Consider the following 9,880-nt stretch of genomic DNA (forward strand, 5'->3'; position numbering starts at 1 on the left):
TTATCAGTGGGAGAATCAGCTGAATGTTTTGCCTGCCTGCACTGGGTGTGTTGGGCTGTCCTGCTGAGTTTAGAGCAGCTTCCTGATGGAAAAATCACCACGCACATTTTGCCATTTGGGCAACCTTTTGGTTCAGAATCCACCCTCCACCTGTGGGTGTCCAACACCCACTTTCCACATGAAGTTGTCAGCAGTTCAGGAAACACAAAAAAAGAGAGGAAGTCTGTGCCAAGCACTTGCTAGACAAGGCCAGTGCATGTACAAGTCCATATGCCACAGAACAAAACCATCACACACAAGCCTCATTTTGAATAAAATCCATTTGCAATGCAGCTCAGATGCAAATGCTCATTGTGGCAGGACAAACAACAGGTTTGTTGGGTCTGAGAGTTTGTTTTATGGATTATTCAATTTTAAAGATAAACTTCAGCCTATGAAATATTTATTAGAATACAGCAAATGCTACAGAAAGCTGTTTGCAGCAGCTCTGAAATAATCCAGGTATTTGGAAATCCAACCTTTCTCCTTTGGTGGATATATTCTCATTAATATAGGAAGAGTTTGAGATGTGCTGATTCCCAGTGCAAGGAAAGCACAAGAGGAATTAGGTTTGGAGAATTTTCTGTGTCTAAGCTGTGACAGTCTGGGTTGCTCCAGGCTCAGCGCAGGATTTTAAGAAAATTCTCATGGTAAGTACAGCCACTTACCAGGGTTTTCTTGAACAAAAACTGCCTGAATATTCCTTAATGCAGCTTGAAGGAGGAAGGCTGGTCTCTAGCTGGAGTTGGGGTTTGATGCCCTGTTCTGCTCCCTATGGAATTAAAGTTATCAGAGTATCAGGTTGGTCCCTCAGAGACACCAGGCACTGCTACAGGAACATTTTATACTCTGATGGTGACAAAATATCCTGGTTTGGGGCAGTTCTGGAGATCCACAGCTCTGGGAAGGATGAAGCAGATCGTCTGAAGGTGGGAGGGTGGGATGTACCTGGTGGAAACTCTGGGAGGAGGGATGAGATCCTGAATTTAACCAGGGAACAACACAAGGGAAAGCCAAGAGAGGAGCTGAAATAGCAGATGGGTGAACACAGTGTGCTTCACTCCTTCAGCATCAAGTTTCTGAAATGCACCAATTTCAAACCCTGGCTAAGGTGACACTGCAAAGAGCTCAGCAGCAGCACTGATCCCTGAGTCTCCTTCTCTAACACCTCATCTAAACCTTGCAAGGAGGAAAAGAACATGAGAAAATATGGAAAACAGCCAACAGGAACCCTCTGCACTGACTTTTATCAGCTGCATGAAAACAATTACAACATAAATAATAATATTTAACCCCTCTTCCTCCTCTTCTAGCAAGTGACTTCATCTCTTCATCACTGTGAGGAATCACTTGATAGTTTTGGGGAAAAGGGGAGAGATGGAGGGATGGCTGGAGGTGATGCTGATGGCAAAGAGCACTCCAGACACCTGCCAGGGAACCACTAGAGGGCCTCAGGAGGAGCTGCGGGAGGCAATCCCAGCCTCTCCAGCCAGGGAACCCGGCATGGGCAGGGTGCCAGCCCTGCTGCACCTGCCTGAGCTCCACATTCCACAGCCAGCCCGGCAGGAAAAACCCCGGCAGGAAAAACCCCTGATCATCCTGCTGAGCACCACCCACCACCACTGCCAGCACGATTGTCTTCAGCACCTTGTAAAGGCTGTGGTTTGGTGGCTTTTTTTTTTTTTTCCTTCCTCTTTAAGGTCACCACTCTATGTCTATCACTATTCTTTTGGTCAAAAATAGATACAGCACCCCACAACAAACCCCACTGGGGTGTCTCTGATGGACAGGCTTCCTCCAAAGGTCACCTGGAAAGTACAGGAAAATTAATTGAAACTTAAAAGGAATCAAAGAGCAAACTTTAAAACTCACTTCAGGTTAGAATTCTGTGTAGCTTTGTCACTGCTAAACCCATTAAACTTATTAATATTCAAAAATATTTTAAAATTCTTATTTACATAGTTGATTTAGGTTCTGTCAATTTAGAGATTAAATCAAATTTAAAAGTTTCATTTATTTCAATAACTCACACCAGTGCATTTTCAGGTTCTCAAATGCAAGAAGCAAGTCCAAAAGGCTCCTGCATTCCAAGCAGGAAACCTTGTGTGAATTACAGCACTCAGCCAACTGGAAAAGGAAAGAACAGAAAGAAAATAACTCAGTGAAGATGGTGCAGAGGTGCTTCTTTCTGGCTTATGACTACAGAGAGTAGGTGAGAATGAGTTTTCTGATTTTCTTTACAACCTAAGGTTGGGTTTGGATTATTGAGTGTCAGAAATGCTCACTCATCTCTGCCCAGAGCCCACAGCACCATCAGACAGCACTGGGCAGCAGGGAAGGGAAACAATTCTGGATATTTTAATCAAAGCCTTTCCAATTTCATCTCACAAAGGCACGGGACAAGCTAGGACAAACATCACCTGCCTCAACAGTTTATTACAGAATGTTTCTTTAAACCTTTTTTTATTCAAAGGTATTACTGAAAGATTATAATTTATTACTTTTTCCAGGCCTGTCTCTGGAACCACAGGAGCAGGGAGCGCAAGATTCAGCCTCTCCAAGGAATGACTGACACCTCTGGCTGAATTCTCTTCCCACTCTGAGTTGCCTGGCAGCGCTATCTTTGCAATGCAGAAGAGCCTGTGCTGCTGATAAGGAGCAGCAGGGCGAGATTACAGCTGTGAGCTGCCCACCTTCAGCTCCCTGCAGCCAAACCCAGGGCCCAGTTCCAGCACAGGCCACTCCAGAGGTACCAAACACAGCAGGGAAAGGTTCTGAATCAGGCAGCACTTCCAGCAAATCCCACTCGTGCCACAAATAAAGCTGCAAGCTGGGCTCATTTAACACACAAGTGACTCCATTTCCTCCTGCACATTTTGCAAAGCACCAGGAAGGGGTGAGAGTCCTGCAGCTGAATCAGCTGAGCTGCAGCTCCTGCTCTCAGACCCCCCCTCGTGCTGGACAAAGCCACGTTCAAGGTGAAGGCCACATTTGGAACCCCAGATCAAGGACTTTGACATCACAAAGACACAGCGTTCTACAGAATGGAACACGACCCTTGCCTTGCTATTCTAGCACCAACCTGAAGTAAAGGCAGCAAGGAAAAGCTCTTCCCATCCAACTGATCATTTACTGGCAAAATGGAAACGCTTTTCATCATCCCATCTTCTCATCTTGATTTGCTTTAATTGCAAAACAGTCTGGCTGTCCAAATAAATCTCCTATCATTGCATTTTCTGTGGTGTTCCTCAGATCACTTTATTATCTCCCTCTCTGGCAAACGTAGGTACGACCAGGATTCAATTACCTGGGGCTGCTGGATGGATCATCCATTTCTCCCTGATAAAGCCAGGGCACACAGAGAGAACATTTATCTACTGCAAGGATCATTCCAATATCCTTAAAGGCATTAAAGAAGGGTCTGCTAGAGCTGCCTGTCATGACTCACTACTACAAGCTCCCCTTGCCAAATTCCCAAGTTCTCACCTGCCCACAAACCCCACCTGCTCAGAGGGTTCTTTAACCCAGCCTTGCTCTGCCCAGCAGCTCACCTGTCACAGGACAGGCAGCAACTTCATTTTCTACCCTGCTACATCTGGTTCTTTTCTGAGCACAGCTGAGGATAAGATGGTTAATTGTGACCCATCCCTGCCAGAAACATTTTTAATGCAACAGCTCCTGCATTAACAAGGGACAAACTCTGTGGCACTTCAGCCCCAACTCTTCTCACTTCCCTTTAGCAGTGCTGTGTGTCAGGGGGGCAAAGTCAGGTGAGGATTTAGAGCTTGGATCTTCACATGACAGATACTTTATACCTGAATCTAGTTTAAGAAGGTCAAGTCAGCTGTCACCTTGCCAGGTTTTGTCATAAGTTCCTCCTGGATATCCTCTCCAGCCTGCCAAGGCAGGTGAACTGACTCACCTCACACAGCTCTGTGACAGAACTGACGTGTGTTTCAGCTGGGAGTTCCAGGGATTCTCATCAAGATTTCTGATTTCCCCACATAATTAACCCTATCTTTTTTGTTTTGTTTGTGATGCTGGACAGTCTGTTTTTAGTAACATCTTGCTCCAGCCATATTTCATCAGTGAAACCTCAGAGGTTTCTTCAGGAGCTCCGTGGCTGGGCTGTGCAGTGCCCAGGTCACACCACTCTACATTTTGTCCTCCTGGTGCCAATGTGAAACAGGAGAACTGACACCACTCTGCCTTCCCTCCCAGCAGATCAAAAACTTCTCTGAAGGGCAAATTCAAAGCATCCTCAGCTTTTGGAACTTTTAGTAGCCTTTGCTTGACTGCAGGAGTTTCGTTCTGTACAAGTCACAACGACAGTGAAAAAAAAAAAGCCTGAAAGTGATATATTTTTGTATGTCAGCAAAACATCACACATTTTACCATTCTCCAACACCTGAGCAGGTGTAAAACCCAATCTCTACATGGACCTGTTGTTGAGACCGGAAGGCAGCTCTGCCAGGCTGCAATCCCATAACTTCCAGTGACTCACAGTGCCTGGCACTATCATTTGTTAAAGCAAGAGTGAAGCAGGGATAATAGCTATTTACTAAAAACAGAGGAGCGTGATTAGCTTTAATTAGCATTGTCAAGTGACTTGAGATTGTCAGGTACAAGATGTGGGAGAACTAAGTCTCATTAATTATGTTATTTCCTGCAGCCCTAAGTGGCTTGGCCAGTCCAGTGACGCTTCCTGAGACGGAGCTGCTCCCGATGGCCAACACATCCCACATCAGAGGTGGAAATGCTCCAGGCAGCCTGGGAGATGTGGCTGTCCAGTAAAGGGCTGCAGAGAAGGAGAAGAGTGAAGAATATTCAGCTTATGTGCTGCAGGACAGCCACAGATCCTGATAAACGGGGATAAAAAGGTAAAATGACACGGCAGAAATCAAACTTGAAAATTACTCACTGTCAAAATTCAGGGGGATGAAAACCAGGGACCAATGGGGGCTAAAGGAAACAGGATTGAGGTGCAGGGCAGAGCACTCCTGGAAAACTGTCTTTTTATTCTCTCCAAAAAGACAAACTATAAGAAATTCACGTCTCAACCATTATCACACAGCCAAGACACACAGATTTACCAGGTAAAGATTTGTATTAAGAAATGAAAAATCTTTTGAGTCAGAATAGCCCCTCTCTTCCATGGACTCCCCTTGGCTTCTGGAAGGAAAAGGAAACCTGTCCTTAGCCCTTAGTTACTGTGATTGGATCTAAAAGACAAGACCTGCAAATAAACAGGCACAGAAAAGAGGGAACACCCTGAAGGACCAACTTACAGCTCTCTGTCAAGGAGTGGGAAAAGGCAGCTTGTGTATCCTGGTTTCCAAGCAATAAACACACCCTGCTACATCTTGGACATCCTGATCAGCTTCTAAACAGCCCAGGAACTGCACTCTCAATTTTCCCATTCCTGACTTCCCTCTGTGATCCCTGTGCTCCAGCACTCCACAGCTGACCTCGAATTAAGACTCTGCTTAAGCTCAAGTAAACAAAGCTCTCCAGCTAATGACCAAAGCTCAATGAAAGCCTGGCTTTATTGGTGTCTCTTCCACACACACAGGCAAAGGCAAGGCTGTGATGCAAGAACAAGAAATAAATGTTTTTTTACTCCTCTGCAATCCCTGCAATGCTTTTGTAGTACAACACCAGATCAAGGAGGTCCCAACTTTCTAAACTGCCAGCCAGGTCCTACACTAGAGTGACCAGTTCCTTAATTAAATTCTCTCTCAGCAACATGAGTCAAGGAGCCTTTGAGGGAATGTGGATTTACAGGTAGGGATGCTGTCTTCTTCAACACCACCCTGACTCAACTGCACACACCAAGCAGTGAGGAAAGGAAATAATTTATTCAGAATCTATGGATCCAGAGGACACGAGGGAGCTCAAGGACTGCTTTGCCAGTCATTCCAATCCTGACACTGGGAAAGAGACACCTGCAAAGAAACTAAAATAATAAACAAATAAGAGAAGCACTGGACATCTCCATCAGATGAAAACAAGCATTCCCAACCTCAGCTTTGAAACACAGACCTCGCTCTGAGCAGGAAACAAGGACCAGGGATTTAGGGAGAAAAGAACATCCCAATTCCCTGCTCCAGCAGCGCTATTACACTGCAAACAATGTTTACAAGGAACCAGAGGCGTGGATCCAACACGACGAGATCTCGAACAAAATCAGTGGGAGTGCTCAGCGAGGATGAAGTCACAGAACACATCCTTTCCAGGCAGAATCCTCTCACGGATTACAAGGCAAGCTCCCTCAGTATCTGCTTGTTTACAAGCCTCTCACTCAGCACAGGCCTCCCTGCACTGCCCAGCTTTAAGTAACCATAAACGCATTAGGAAAAATCCTTATCTGGAGCAGGGAGCCGGCGCTGAGGACGGCAGGGGAGGAAGGCAGGGCAGGTGCTGTGCCCTGTCCCGCCCAGAACACTGCTCTGACAGCCTTCCTCCGGCTGTTTTCTAAGACACAAAAAGGTGAGGACACGGCCACTCCAGTAAATTGCAGGGTAAAAAGGCAAGGATCCCACTCGGTTTTTTGGTTTTTTTTGGTTTTTTTCCCAGGAGCGTTTCAAATCAGCTTGACTTCAAAAATCAGCATTAAAACCTGAAGCTGTGCACCCACGGCTATCCTATCACCTCGAACTTGTCTAGCTTTTCTGGCTCAAACCCAGAAGTTTCTATGGAGATGCAGCACCCCGTTACCACTTCGCCCTCGGCGGAGCTCTGCAGAAGAGGAAGCTGCTCCAGCCCTTATCAAACAACAGCAACAACACGGAGCGGCAGCCGAGCTACCCCCGGAGCTCCGTGTGCCAGCACTGCCCTGGGAGGGGCATCCCCAGGGCAATCACCCCGCAATCCCGGTGCCCCCCCGGGCGCGATGGCAGCGCTCCAGCACGGGCTGGGCACGGCCGGGGCTCCGGGACCCGCGGCACCGCCGGCGCACGGAGCTGCGATCGCCCCCGCAGCCCCGGGGGAAGATGCTGCAGCTCCGCGGGGTCACTGCCCGAGCCCCCCGCACACCCTGCGGGGATTGTGAGATGGGTGGCGAGAAGGAACAGCTCTGCTGCTCCTGCTCGCCGTCAGCGGTGTTTCCTTGCCGATCGGTGGCACCGAACCCCTCCCGGCCGGACCTGTTGCCCCCCGCCTCCATCCCCTCGCCCGGCCGCGCACACAAAGGCCGCCGCTCGCCCAGCCCGGCTCTCCCACCGCCAGCACCGGGAGCTCCCCAGTCTCCTCTGCCGGCCCTGATGGAGCCCCCCGGGGATGCTGCCCGGGATCCGCGCGGCGCATGGAGGCGGGGGAGACACGGGGACACACGGACACAGACGCGGCTGTGGCGCAGCTGCGCGCGGCCGCCCAGCCCCGGCCCCGCCGCGCGCGGCCCGGGACGCTTCTCCTCGGCGGCCGCTCGCCCCTCACGCCCTCACGCTGTCCGTGCCGCCCTCACTCACCGCGGCCGCACCGAGCGCGTCCCGGCGCGGACCGAGCGCGGCGGCCGCCGACGCGCACAGACCCGCAGCGCCTCCCCCGCCCGCCGCCGCCTCCTCCCTCCCCTTATACCCTACCAGAGCTGAGCGACACCGCCTCTAACCAATCAGCGCCCGCCGGCACATAGCAACACGCCGCTGATTGGCCTCCGCCGGCCGCAGCCCATTTTTACCCAGCCATTCAGAGCGCTGCGCTGGCGCGGCGCTCCCGCCCCTCCCCGCGCGCACCGGCGGCTCCGCACGCAGCGGCGGCGGCGGCGGCGGCCAATGGGAGCGCGGCTCGCGCGGCCGCACAACAAACGCGGCGCGCGCTCTTAAAGGCGCCGCGCCCTCCCGCGGGGCTGCGCATCCCCCGCGCATCCTGCGCGCAGCCCCGCGGGTCCCGCGTTTCGGGGTCGCGGAGCAGGGAAAAGGGGCGGCTGTGGGCACTTTCCCATGGTGTGTGCGGTGTTTCCGTCTTTCGCCGCGCAGGTAATTAGCGCGCGTTAATGAAGGGCGGTGATTAGCGGTGTGTGGTGCGCGGGGTGGGCGCTGGGGCTGGCAGAGCGGCGGCAGAGGCAGAGCATAGACACAAAATTCACCAATGTTAACCCCAAAATCCATCGATATTAAGCCTCCAATCCACCAATATTAACCCCAAAATCCACCACTATTAACCCTTAAAGCCACCAGTACTAACGCCAAAATCCACCAATATTAACCCCCAATCCACCAAGTTAATCCCCCAATCAATCGATATTAACCCCAAAATCCATCCATATTAAGCCACTAATCCACCAATATTTACCCCGAAATCCACCAGTATAAACCCCAAAATCCACCAATATTAACCCCTAAATTCACCAGTACTAACCCCAAAATCCACCAATACCAACTCAGCTTTTCCTCCACACCATAGGGCTAATTGCAAAAATGAGGATATTCCATATTTCTCCTGGAAATCTCCATCCCAGCCCCTGCTATGAATTTTTCCAGTAGAATCTTGGCAGTTTTGTACCCCAACAGCTGCTCACAGACCCAGCAAACCCCAATTAAATACCATCCCCTCTGAGCTCTGTAATTAACACCCCAGCAGCTCAAGACCAGGTAATTTGAAGGCTTCTCCCTGCACGTTTTTATTCCCTAATAACAATAATTCAGTGTATAAAGTACAGGTTTAATAATCCCAGAATGGTTTGGGGTGGAAGGGACCTTCAAGTCCATCCCATTCCACCCCTGGCATGGGCAGGGACTCTTCTCATCATCCCAGGTTGCTCCAACCTGGCCCTGGACATTTCCAATATTAAAAATATTTAATTCATATTTTCCTATCTGGCCATTTCTCACATCCATGGATTAAATCTCTGCATCTTCAGGGATGAAATATATTTGCTTTATAAGATTATTCTTGTTCTAACACTCACCTGCTAAAGCAAATTCTTAATGCTATTTTACTGCAGAATTCCTCAACTGGTAATAAAAGCAATATTCTTGTTCAAATGTTAAATACATGGACTAATAAGGCAATATTTCCATTAATTATGATAATTTTAGGGTAAAATAACATCCTACCTTGTGCTATAAATTATTTTCTTTCCACACAAGCCAAGCCCACCCCCCTGATCACATTACTGAACCAGCTGCTGGCTGGGTGAAGAATTCCACTACCAGATTTTCAACACTAAATGACGTTTTTTTTCACTCTTTGTACACTCGTGGTACAATTTAAACACACTGCTAACAAAGATTCAAGCACCAGGGTAGTTAGCAGCTATTAAATACACCAAATAAAGAAGAAAATTTCTATTTTTTTATTTGTGTTATCTTTAGACAGCTGCAAGAGGAGCCTGCTTTGAAAGCTCACTTTAAGCTTCTCCTTTTCTTAGATAACTTCCTGCCTTCCCCCAGCCAGCAGCAAAAACAAAAACAAGATTTCCAGCCCCTCTCCCCAGTGCTAAAAGCTCTGTATTTAACAGATCTAGACGTGGTTATCAGCAGGAAGTGGTGACAGAATTTACTTGAACTCTAAATCACCCAGAAACCATCAGCAAAACAAATTTACATCATCAAGAGGCTGCTGCACAGAAGTGAAGTTTTTTTTTCACCCATATGTGCAGCAGAATTTCCAGTTTTTTAATAAAAATACATTATTATTTACGAGGTGAGCATCAAGATTATTTTTAAATATATACAAAGGTTTCTGTTGTAATAAGGTTGATTTAGGGTGGTGATAAATTGGAATTATATTGCTTTAAGTTCAGCATCACCATGGAAATCTGGGGACTCACACAGCTCTGAGGTTGTAGTAAAATATCACCATATAAAAGCCAAGATTTCTTCTTTATGGTCTAAACCCTGTG

General features: G+C 48.3%; 1 protein-coding gene across 1 annotated transcript in view; it reads right to left on the bottom strand.

Moving 5' to 3' along the window:
* YPEL2 (yippee like 2) overlaps positions 1-7,595 on the bottom strand; it is a 32,876-nt gene extending 25,281 nt beyond the window's left edge. Inside the window, exon 1 of the mRNA XM_056506944.1 lies at positions 7,506-7,595. The gene's annotated coding sequence lies outside the window, so the exon portion shown is untranslated. The remainder of the gene's footprint in view (positions 1-7,505) is intronic.
* Positions 7,596-9,880: the final 2,285 nt, after the last annotated feature.

This window comes from Oenanthe melanoleuca, chromosome 19 (assembly GCF_029582105.1).
Source record: "Oenanthe melanoleuca isolate GR-GAL-2019-014 chromosome 19, OMel1.0, whole genome shotgun sequence".
Taxonomy (NCBI): Eukaryota; Metazoa; Chordata; class Aves; order Passeriformes; family Muscicapidae; genus Oenanthe; species Oenanthe melanoleuca.